Below are 11,909 nucleotides of genomic sequence, written 5' to 3' on the forward strand. Positions count from 1 at the left end.
CTAAAAAAAGAACAACCCGCCGGCAGGAGGTCCGTAAAAGCACTAAAATCCCCGGCATCCACCCAAGTCTCTGTGAGAAATAGAAGATCCAAATCCATAGAGTTAAAAAAGTCCCTCAAAATAAAGGTTTCAGCATACTTTCAGCTAACAAAAGCATTCAGGTGTCAAAATGTTCAGCATTTTCAGGGTGAACTTTCAGCACTCAGCATCCATACGCATTTTCTTCACAAAATGCAATTTTCTAGTTGTATATCTTTGGCTTATGTTAACCATGAGGTTGACCTCCTTCATAATATTAATAACATATTTTCAACCTGGGTTTTTCTTTGTGAATTTGATTCACAACCCTCTGCTGACCAGTGCAGAGTAAGCAGAGAACACATGGCGGTGCCTCTGAGAGCTGCCATATGAGCCTCTCATTTTGAATATGTAGACCTGGTCTGCCACTATACCCCTGACGTATGGCGATGCATATATTGTAATATGTGTGGTCTCTGGAGGCTTTCTCAGCACTAAGAAGCTCACTTTATCTTTTATTAAGATGGCCCAGTAGGAAGAAATCTCTTAGAAAAATTCTGATAAAGGTCAAGTTCCTGGTAGGGACAGAGGGAAAAACAGTCTTTCATCCATGATTGATGATGATCTGCCTGTAAAGTGCCACGGCTCACTGTGTGGAACAGACACAGATAGGTCACACACACACACACACACACACACTAGGACAAGTGTGAACAACTCTCCTTCACTCCTATGGACCATCATAAAGTCACACACACCACATCACACACACAGACTCACAGAACTGGGCTTTGCATTTCAGAACCCAGAGGCCTCTGACAACAGGCAAACAACCCCAGTGGACATAGTGGATGGAACCATTAAGTATATGCGGGATGACAGAAGGTCAACAACTGAAAGCTTCCAGACTTATTTAATTATGCAGATCACAGCCATAAAATTTTATTTTAAGGCTTCATACTTGTGGTGATATAGCATGGCTTTAATGGACGCTGGATCACACTGGGTCAGAAACAAATCAATGCACCTTATGTTTATGGCAGCAGTAAGTAAAGCTACGCACCGTGACAGGTGGGTTTTATGGGTCAGTAGGTCTAAGGTTGGTGTTTGTATCATCAAGTGTATGCTTTTAATTTAATTTAATTTAACTGTATTTTTTACTTGATGTCAGGAGCAGGATTTTCTACATGTCAGCATAAATAAGCAGACAAAGACAAAGAGCAATGGCAGTGTCAAAGAGCACAACCTAAATACACTGGTCAGTGAGTCTGAAGTAGAAGACATTGCTGCTTAATAAACAAAATGAACAGGTCCAACTGTGTGCATAGTATCTAGTGTCTATACGTGTATGCTGTATGTTCTATTGTATAACTTTGGAACATTGATATAAAGTGTGATAGTGTATTATGCAACTTTATATGTACAGTATGTAGGTATAACAAGTTGTTTAGTGTTCACATACATACAGTACTTGTTGTTGATGAAGCCATTTATCACTTCTGTACAGATGTGGCCATTTCTGGTGATAATTCAATAGCATATCAATTTTAAACACTGCAGAACTGCTTCAAGCTGTTAGATTACAAGCTATTAATAACCTGTTTACCTACTGCACTTTATGCAAACCTGCATACTGTAGGTGCCATTCAGTGGTTGTGCAGGAGTCATTTTACACCAATAAATTGTGCCTTTGTAGTATGATTGTCCAAAACAGGGGTAAAGCCCATATGTGTAATCTAAATCAAGTGTTGACACATCAAACTCAGTCAGCCACCTAACAAAATCACTGCACAGCATCCACACTGTGCGTATTCCATACACCTGCCTTAGCTGTGTGTAATGCAACATGATGTGATGCTTCGGTTGCCTGGTATTCACCATGCTAATGTCTGTTACTTTCCTCTGTGACTGCTGTTCCTCTAGTTCCCTTTCAGCAAACTCCTGTGTCTTGATCACCAAACCTTGGTGCTTGGTCTCAGTATGATGCTACAGTTTACATGGCCTCTAACTGTCATTAACCAGCACCACAACCCAAATAACTCACAGTGGAGCATTATCAGCACTGGTCCATGAAAACCCAAACTTTAAATAAGCATTGTCATAGTCACTCTGTTTTCTGCTCACCCCAGACAGCAGATAATACAAATCAATTCATTTTGCCCCACACCTGGTCTAGCTGAAGTTTTAGGTTTACACTTATTTTTTCTGGTTTATCTTTTCTCAAGCTGTGCCTCCCCTGAAGTTCTTTGGCGCCCCCCAGGGGAGGCGCGCCTCACACTGTGAGAACCACTGGTTTAAAACATTCAACTGCACCAATGTGAGCGTGAGTGGTGGATTATAATTGCATTTCTTTATGAACCTACCTGGTTATATGCATGTTTGGTGAGAACCACGCAGTTCAGAGTTGGTTGGTGGTAGTTTGTTTTTCTGGTCCTGTGTGTTGATGACATGTTTATCATGATAAATTCACTGACCTAATGAAAGGTCTTTGCACTGGTAAGAAACACATTCAGCTTTCTGTGAACCAGCATATGTACAGCACCAACAGCTTTTAAAATTCAGGATCATAATCTAGCCCTAGATCCTGATGGATATCCCAGTCATATGGAAAAATGCTACAACAGGAATATTTTCCATTTTATGATTTACAATCAATAGGATGCACAAGAGTGATGATTTATCACTTGTGACATACTTTTCCACATTTAGTACAGCTCTGTACAAAGTGGAACAGTTGTGCATGTTCATATCTTATACATAGAAATGATAATAATAAATTATTCAGTTTGCTTGGAAGATAAAAGATCCCATTTTAGCCCTCTGCTTCATCCACCAGCTGAGACATACAAGGCCACATCGTTCTGAAGAAAAACAACCTGCACAAATTGATCTAAATTTAACTCTCCTGAGATTTACAATTATGCCTTTGACACACTAATAAGACTGTTAAAGTATTGACATCATAACAAGCCTCCACTTTCAAGCTGCCCATGACAGATGCTGTGATAAATGTTTTGGTATAAATTGATGCAGGATAAATGTCTTGGCAAATGAGACAGTTATAAACAGCTTGTTGCCTGCTGAGTGCTTGTTTGCATTGAGCAGACAGGAAATTATTAAAGTAACTCTTCAGGAACTGTGTACTATCATCAGCAGCTGAGGGAGAGAAGCAACACTGTGTCAACTCTGAACTATGGAAGTAAAGTTCTAGTTGTACAATGGGTTAAAAGGGGGTGCTGCACATTAGACTATATGCAGAGCTCCATTTCCACAGGTAAACACATATACCATATAAAATACTTAGTGTTTAAATCTCAGTTGAAGTGTTTGATTGATGAGAGGTTTCTCTTGTCTCTATTTACAAATTCTGTCTTGGCCTTTGTATCCTGGGGCTCAGAATGTGGTTAAAGAAATGAACTGCATGGAATTAGTTGAAATTATAAATTAAAAAAATGCATTACAAGGGGCATTTTTATTCTTCTTAAGTAAATGTATCACATTTTCACATATGCTCATGAACAAAATGACCAAAAGCATAAAAAATAAAAAACTAGACGTGCAGACCTCCACCAAGGGGCAAGTCTGTTAACCCATAATGCCATAAAATCAATATTCCCATGATAGTTTGACCTTCATAATATGATTGTTGGACCATGAAAACCCACTGCTGGCATTTGGAATGATGCTGATATCTTTATTAGTTTGAAAGCTGTTCAGTAAAAATGACAGATGTTCACTCACTGGTTTAGGGGTAAAACAGGAACCATGGGTAAAGCGGTGAAGATGTCACATTTCTGCAAGTTTGTGTTCTACTTGCTCAGCAGCTGTTGGATACATCCTCTGTTACTGTCTGACTGTTGCACTATGGAGTGATCCTTTATGTCCTGTACTCTCCCTCTGCTCAGCTGTGAGTATTCTCAGTCTAGTTAGTTTGTCGCCTGAAAAAATTGTCAAAACATAACATTAATAAAATGGCATAATACAGTCCTATGTATGAACATGTTACCAGCTTTGAGTCTGGCTCTAAATCTTTGCTCTCACCCGGCTGTCACCCCATAGAGTAGATCTTCATTTCTGGAACTGAAAAGCCAGTTTCTCTCATTTCACCTTGAACAAACGTAACCTGTTTCTGGAACTGAAAAGCCAGTTTCCCTCATTTCACCTTGAACAAACGTAACCTGCTTTCTGGAATTCCCCCAGATTGTAGCATGTCGGCTAGCTTTAGCAGCATGAACAAACCCCACTGTGAACAGATTAGCTTTGCACAATACACTGACATGAGTAAATGCTACAAATGGCCAAATAAATGTCCCATGCAGACTGACATAACAGTGTGTGCTTACAGTTCTTCATGGATGCACAGAAGTCACACTACACTTATCAGCGTCACTCCCGTGATCAGCGCCACAGCTGGGCCTCACATGTAGATGCACAGAAGTCACACTACACTGATCAGCGCCACAGCTGGGCCTCACATATAGTCCATCTATGCAGAAGTCACAATGGTGAATAATCTCTTAGAAAAATCCTGTATTCAAATTATGTAATGGATCAGCACCAAAATCTAATCAACTGTTCCATACCGTACCTCTCCAAAAATTTCATTTAAATGCATTCATTACTTTTTGAGTTATGCTGTTAACAAGCAAGCAAATACAGAAACAAACAAACCAACAAACACCAGCAAAAATGTTACCCCTGCCCTTGGCAGAAGTAACAAAAAGAAAAAGTAAGGTAAGAAAATCTTCATATGAACTGAATAAAAACATTTGGAGTTGAGAGGGTCTGTCATGGATTTTGGGACTTGTGGTGTTTCCTCCAAACAGCCCAACTGTTCTAAAAGTACCCACAACATTATGCACTGAAACACGCTGAGTATTTAGTGAAATCTCTGTGTGACTTGCACTTTCACTTAATATGCCAGTAAGTTCTTTTATGAGCAGCTGAGTTGGCTTTGACACAGAAGGTGCCTCCCATTCTACTTCTGTGGACTCTAGGAACCACAAGTAAACCTGCACTCTGAGAGCGAAGTGCTCTGTTAGGATGATAAGGCTCTACGAGGTCTTTAAGATACGATGGAGCCTTGTCATTAAGGGCTTTGTATGTTAGGAGAAGGATTTTAAATTCTATTCTGAATTTTACAGGGAGCCAGTGGAGAGAAGCTAATATGGGAGAGATATGATCTCTCTTGCTAGTTCCTGTCAGTACTCTGGCTGCAGCATTTTGGATTAACGGGAGGCTTTTTAGGGAATTATTGGGACATCCTGATAGTAAAGAGTTACAGTAGTCCAGCCTGGAACTAACAAATGCATGGACCAGTTTTTTAGCATCACTTTGAGACAGGATGCTCCTAATTTTTGCAATATTGCGCAGGTGAAAGAAGGCAGATCTAGAGACTTGGTTTATGTGTGATTTAAAGAACATATTCTGATCAAAGATGACTCCAAGGTTCCTCACAGTAGTACTGGAGGCAAGAGCTATGTCATCTAAAGTAACTATATGACTAGACATCAGATTTCTAAGGTTTTCAGGCCCAAGCACAATAACTTCAGTTTTGTCAGAGTTTAGAAGTAAGAAGTTACAGGTCATCCAGGCCTTTATGTCTTTAAGACATGCTTGAAGTTTGACCAGCTGACCTGATTCATTTGGCTTCATAGATAAATACAACTGAGTATCATCTGCATAGCAATGGAAAATTATGTTGTGCTTCCTGATAATAATGCCTAAAGAGAGCATGTATAAAGTGAAGAGAATTGGACCTAACACAGAGCCCTGTGGAACGCCGTGACTAACTTCAGTTTGTGTGGAACATTCGTCATTAACATGAACAAATTGAAATCTTTCTGATAAATAAGATTTGAACCAACTTAGCGCAGTTCCTTTAATCCCAATAACATGTTCAAGTCTCTGCAGTAAGATGCTGTGATCAATGGTGTCAAAAGCAGCACTGAGATCTAAGAGGACAAGTATGGAGACAAGTCCTTTGTCCGAGGCTAGGAGAAGATCATTGGTGACTTTCACCAATGCGGTTTCTGTACTATGATGGACTCTAAATCCTGACTGAAAATCCTCAAACAAATATCTAACTATATGGTTAGATAGTTCTAAGGTTTTTAGGCCCAAGGCCCAATAAATGTTGACCTGTCTGCAGCACCAAATCAATTACAGAGGGCAAGTACACTTCCTTCACTTCCTTGCTACACACAATGAATAATCTGGTGCTCTGAATCAGACTTTAATGACCACAGCATTTATACACACAGGTGGCCAAGGAACAAAAGGTTTCTGATGACTTTTCCAGTGTGCTCAGTATCAACAAGTACTACTGGCTGCAGGAAAGAAATGCTACAATGGACAAGCTAAAAATGATCTGTGATGCTTATTTTAGACCGTTTGACAGGCTGGTGTGGCTCAATGAAAAAGCTAATGGCTTTGCCCATTGTGTCACGTCCTGGTGAGAAAATCTCCCAGGGGACTTAGAGTGAGTGCTCTTATCTGACTGGGCTAGAAGCAGAGGCAGGAAGTGACTTCACCCCCAGAGCAAGCTCAGTAACATACTTCCTCTCCCATGCATGCCAGCTTGTTGAACACCAACCCTGGATAATCCCTGCACATGTACTAAGAACTGAACGTGTTGTAATTTCTGCTTTGGGCGTCTAAAGAGGAGTGTTTTTTGATCATACAGGTGTGTATGATTTTAAAAGAGGATTAAAAAAAAAACATTAAATGAGGACTGCATTGTTTGATAAAATAATGTTACCAAAAGCTGTTGTGACAATTTGAATAGCACCATATGCCAGTCAATCTACTTGCTTGATCCTCTGCTTTTTTTTTTTATCAGCTGGTGTTGTTATCTGTTTCTGTTGTCAACAATTCAAACCTAAGTCTAAAGCCCACATCTAGCAAAATGTTACTTTGTTTGTTTACTTGTTTGGGAGCCAATAAGTACATCTCATTTTAGTCACTGTGATATCTGAGTTTAGTTTTAGCTATCACTCTTAACAGTAACAATCTCATCTCATCTCATTTTCTATACCACTTAGTCCCAAACGGGTCACGGGGGGCTGGAGCCAATCCCAGCCGGCATCGGGTGAAAGGCGGGGTACACCCTGGACAGGTCGCCGGTTCATCGCAGGGGCAACATGCAGACGAACACACACATTCAACAGTAACAATGTAATAAATAAATAATGAAATAGAAGTGTTTAAAATGCCTGTTTCCTACTTCCTGGAAGTAACAGGGAACTCTGGCCTAATGTGAACGAAGCACTTCACTGAACCATTAGATCTTTAATACAGTGATGTCACAGTTGAAGACGAGGGGACAGTGTTCTTAGTGACAACTCTGTGTCCATGAGAACTGAACTCCCTCATACATTCACCTCTGATAAACCACTGGATAGTATATTTGCCTCTGCCTGGACATTATTAGATGTTTCATTCATGGTGTTATGTCATATGTATTACATGAATGAAAAGAATGTTGTCAGATATGTGTTGATAAGTGTGAATAAAACAAAAGTAAATAAATAGTTTATAAATCCTTGTGGGTAAGAAAGCTTTGACTAAGTGGCAGGACTGCAGTTACCATCTGTCTCTGTGCAGCGGGAACCTGCAGTGGCACTGTAACCGTTGCCTTCATTGCAGGAATGACTGAGATCTCCATGACGACCAAACTCTGAATAGCAAAGGTTTATTGGAAGTGACACATTAATAAAGCGTGGCCCCTAGATGGACTGTAATCACACTTCAGCTTTTTTCTTTTGGTACCATCTTCCATTCCTCCACATCTATAGTGAGGGAGATGATTCCCCCACTGCTTCATAGGTCATTGTGGTGAATTGTCACATCGACAGAGATGCACTAATGAGGATGATGGATATTTACCATGTTTTACTATTTTATTCTGCCTTAATACACAGATAAAGGTGTAGAAACATCTTTTAAAGAGTAAAGTGAACCATTTGTTTCTCTTCAGTATGAAATGATGGGACCATCTGCTTCTTTCAGCAAAGACAATGATGAGAAAGAGGGTACTAATGAAAACCTTAAGTGCATGTGAACAAGTCAGTAAAGGCGTATTCACACAGGGAGTGTTTGCTGTCACACCATTGTTTTGACCCAGTGGCAGCAGAGTGCTGCTTGTCACTCTCCACCTCAGATCTCTAAACACAGATAAGCTCAGTGGACTGAGGCTGATAACTGGGGAAATGGTTAATAATATGACACAAGGTGATTAACTAGAATCATCACCATTTTTGTCTTATACTGGATAATCAGACCGTGAAGCTGATGTTGTTCCACTACCTTTCCTCTCCTGGTAGCGAGTCATTCCTATAACTCGGTACTTGGAAAACTACTTCATTTTACTATGCTACCAAGTTATTTTCACTTTTGTAGTCACATTGTAAATTGCTATCAAGTTGTGCTCACACTTGAACTTTGACAGTGCAGGCAAGGTGTTACTCTTGAAGTTATATTTAACGGTGCTAACAAGGTGTGCTCAGATTTGTGTTATACAGTGTTAACACTTCACTATAAAAGTCACATCTTACAGTGATAACATAATGTGTTTCAGCGAAGACATCGTTCATTCTTGAAGTCCTTGTTCATTGGTGCTAGAAAATGATGTTCACACTTGACATTATAGTTGAGTGTTAGCAAAGTGTTAATTCTTGAGATCATACTTCTGTTAGCAACTTATATTCGCCCCTACAGTCATGTTTCACTGTACTAGCAGTACTATACATTCAAAGCCACTAGGGTGTATACTTTAAGTACATATTTACATTTGACATCTTGTGCTGCTATGTATACATTGTTTTCCCTGAGTATCTTTGGCACAATCATTTCCTTTGTCTTGTCAGCCAGGTTGTTTGAGTCTTAGTTATTCATAGTTGAAGAGCCGGCCCATAAAGTAATAACACTCCAGCCCCCAGAGTGTCAGGGCCCCACCTTCCATCAATTATTATGATAACAATCCAGCCCTATAAATCACATTAAAATTGTATATATGACATTGACTGCATTTCAGGGCCAATTCAGGGTAAAAATAAAATAAGCATAGAGTGTTTGCTGATTTATAATTTTCTTTAAGATATAGACTGACAGAGACCTTTGGGCCACTGACACAAAAATCAGCATAAGGCCACTGAGAAGGAGGGAGTCAGACAGCATTGGAAATGTTGAGCTTGTCCTCCAAACAAAAACACACAGAGAAGTTTCACAGCCATAAAACTGCCCCCAGTCTATAGGTACACAAAAACATTTTGATGGGTTATGTGAGGATGAAGGACTACTGAATTAAGGTTAAGAGCATGTAAGCACAGGTGAGGAAGTTTAGGTTTTTTTATGCAAGAACCTTTGTTAAAATTAGAAAAGAAAATGTAAAAAGTCAGCAGGTGAACTATCCGGCCAACACAAACATGATTTATTTGCAGATTCTCCGGGAACAAATGCTGCCATTTAGACATGCATTACAAAGAAATCTAGCACATCTCAGTTCTAAAAATGGCGCGCACTGTATTCATAAAGAGTTACTATTCTGCCAAGTGTGCCTGATGTTGCCACAGCCAAGAAGCTGTTTCTCACTCTACCTGACTCAAACTAAAATTTATTAAACTTAACTGAGAAATGCACAGGAGAGACTGTGGCCATCCTGAGTAATGAAAGCTAACAGGCTTGCAGTCTTGACATAAACACAATAGTATTTTTGCTCATCGATGTGCCAAAATGTGCAAATATACTATATACTTAACTGGCAAGAAAAGCACCTTCCTTAATAAAAAGAGTGCTAATAACCTAACATGTTTAAATGCATATACTGTTTAACTGTGGCACATTGTGACAAAAAAATACAATCATTTGACCTTAAAAAAGCTCATCCACTATTGTGCAATAATGTAGAGTGAGTTGGCATTTTCATAATAATATGTTGAGATCCACTTTGCTACAACAAATGAAGGATTAAGACAGCTACAGCTATTTTACAAATAGTTTCAGAAAGGTTATTTCCCTTACTCGTGTTGCCAAGTGGTCTGTTATATTCCATTTAGCTATGCTTTTGAAATGAAGATTCGCCCAGCTAGGGGGAGGCGACAGTGGTGTGGTGGGTAGAGCAGTCATGTCCCAACCAGAAGGTTGAAGGTTTGAAACTCGGTGCCGGCAGTCCATGTATCGAAGTGTCCTTGGGCAAGACACTGACCCCTCCCGTTGCCCCCAATGGTGGCTGCCATCGGTTCTGTACCGGAAACGAATTCCTTGTGTGTAACATACTTGGCCAATAAAGGTGATTATCCTTATTAGTTTAAGTTCACTGCTTGGCTGGAATAACACAACAATTCTAAAGTTAAAGTGTTCAGTGCTGCAAGAAACACCACAATAATGGTTGGCTGTGTGAGTAAACATATATGGAGGGACCAAAAGGACTCAGACACTGGATTCAATCTGTTTTCATGCTAAAATTCCAACTGCTACTTGACCCATGCAGCTATCATTTAGAAGTCAAATGAAATGGCAGAGAGCAAATGGAGAGCACTACAGAGTGGAAGTGGACACAGACCTTCTCTCACATCCTCAGTAACATAAAAATTCAACAGTAGCACAAACTACAGCCTTGAAAACTATCGTACTGTTGAATCAGCATCATTCTGAAACAGTTTGAACACAAACTGAACATTATCACCTTCATGAAGGATGATTTGTTGCAGAACTGTTGGAGTAGACTGACTTGGTGTTAGCTGGGTGTGTGTGCATCATCTTTTGGCACATATTGCAGCAGTCTGGGCTAACACTAACAGATGCCTACCATAACTGCTTACAGTAACTGCATGCTTACCACTGCATCTACTGCAATTGCCGATGGTGTTGATAAGCTGCCAAATTATCCTCCAGCTCTTTTTAGAACACCTGCATGCCCCTTTCACCTCACGCATTATTACCTTTGCTTTAGCTCTTACTATTTAATTGCACAGAATATCTTGTGTTATTTATGTAAATAATGTGCCTTTTAAGATGAGAGCTTTCATTGTGCTATGCATAATGGCAATAAAGATTCTTGAATTGACTTGAATAAATAGAAACAACCCAAACGGGACCAGAAGTAGCCTAAATTACAACTTGCTGTTATGGTAGCTCCCCTCACCAGAAGGGTGAGGGAGGACTGAGGTTGGACTCAAGATTGCTGACCCAGGTGCTAGTGAAAAGAAAAGGGTTTAATGAAACAAAAACACAAAACCGGGTCCATGTACACGTATAAACTTAGTGGGGCAGAGACGGTGGAGGAGACCAAGACGAACAGGTAAACATATGGCAGGGATCAGGAGAGCAGGAGGATGAGGACGGACAGGTGAACGAAAAAAGACTAACGTACAAAATGTAGTCCACAGCACAGGAACTGTCAGCGTGGAGAACAGAAGCACGTATTTGGGTAACGCGTAAACAATGTGGATAAGGTCAAGCCAAAACGCACAGGAACTGTCAGCATAGCATCTTACACACATACATACTGTACATACATTTACGCGGTAAACATCAAATTAGTCACATACTTGGGGTACGTAAATACATTAAACATGTACTTCGGGTAATGCTCCGGCGACGACGGGGCGCCTGCCAGAGGTTTAAATAAGGAAGCCAACAAATCACCGGAATACGCCTCAGGTGTGCGCACCGACCCACGAGTCACTAATTACCCGATGCGACACAGCTGAGGCGTTGATCCCGCAAAAAGGGAGAGCAGGAGAGGAAAAAAAAAAAGAGAGGCAGGTCGCGCTGAGCGGACCTGACACTTGCCTAAATGCTTGCTTTTGTCTACCAGTCAAATCAAGGAAAAGTAAATCAGATAAATGAAGAATTTTGAAAATAATTGTGTTTGTTGTGTCTTGTTGCTT

Source organism: Monopterus albus, unplaced genomic scaffold (genome assembly GCF_001952655.1).
Source record: "Monopterus albus unplaced genomic scaffold, M_albus_1.0 scaffold79.1, whole genome shotgun sequence".
Taxonomy (NCBI): domain Eukaryota; kingdom Metazoa; phylum Chordata; class Actinopteri; order Synbranchiformes; family Synbranchidae; genus Monopterus; species Monopterus albus.